The sequence below is a fragment of the Myotis davidii genome, unplaced genomic scaffold, assembly GCF_000327345.1.
Source record: "Myotis davidii unplaced genomic scaffold, ASM32734v1 scaffold685, whole genome shotgun sequence".
Classification (NCBI taxonomy): Eukaryota; Metazoa; Chordata; class Mammalia; order Chiroptera; family Vespertilionidae; genus Myotis; species Myotis davidii.
Window position 1 is genome coordinate 1,148,681 of NW_006295823.1, and position 539 is coordinate 1,149,219.

Below are 539 nucleotides of genomic sequence, written 5' to 3' on the forward strand. Positions count from 1 at the left end.
CCTGTTCCCCAAGTCCCCCCAGCCCCGTGGCTCATGCATCAGAGTGATCGGGCCCCTGTCATCGCCGGGATCCAGTCAGTCCTCAGGGGTGTGATGGCGACTTTTTAACAAACATGTTTGTATTGATCTCAGAGAGGAAGGGAGAGGGAGAGAGAGGCACCCACAATCAGAGAGAATCAGTGATCGGCTGCCTCCTGCACGCCCCCCACCTGTGCAACCTGGGCCTGTGCCCTGATGGGGAATCGAACCTGGGACCTCCTGGTCCATAGGTCGAACCTCAACCACTGAGCCATGCTGGCTGGGCTGATGGCGACTTTTATATATATATATATTATTGATTTTTTAGAGGAAGGGAGGGAGGGGGAGAGAGCGAGAGAGCGAGAGAGCGAGAGAGAGAGAGAGAGAGAGAGAGAGAAACATCACTGACAAGAGAGAATCATTGATTGGCTGTCTCCTGCACGCTCCCCTACTGGGGATGGAGCCCACAACCTGCACATGTGCCCTTGACTGGAATCGAACCCAGGACCCTTCAGTCCCTA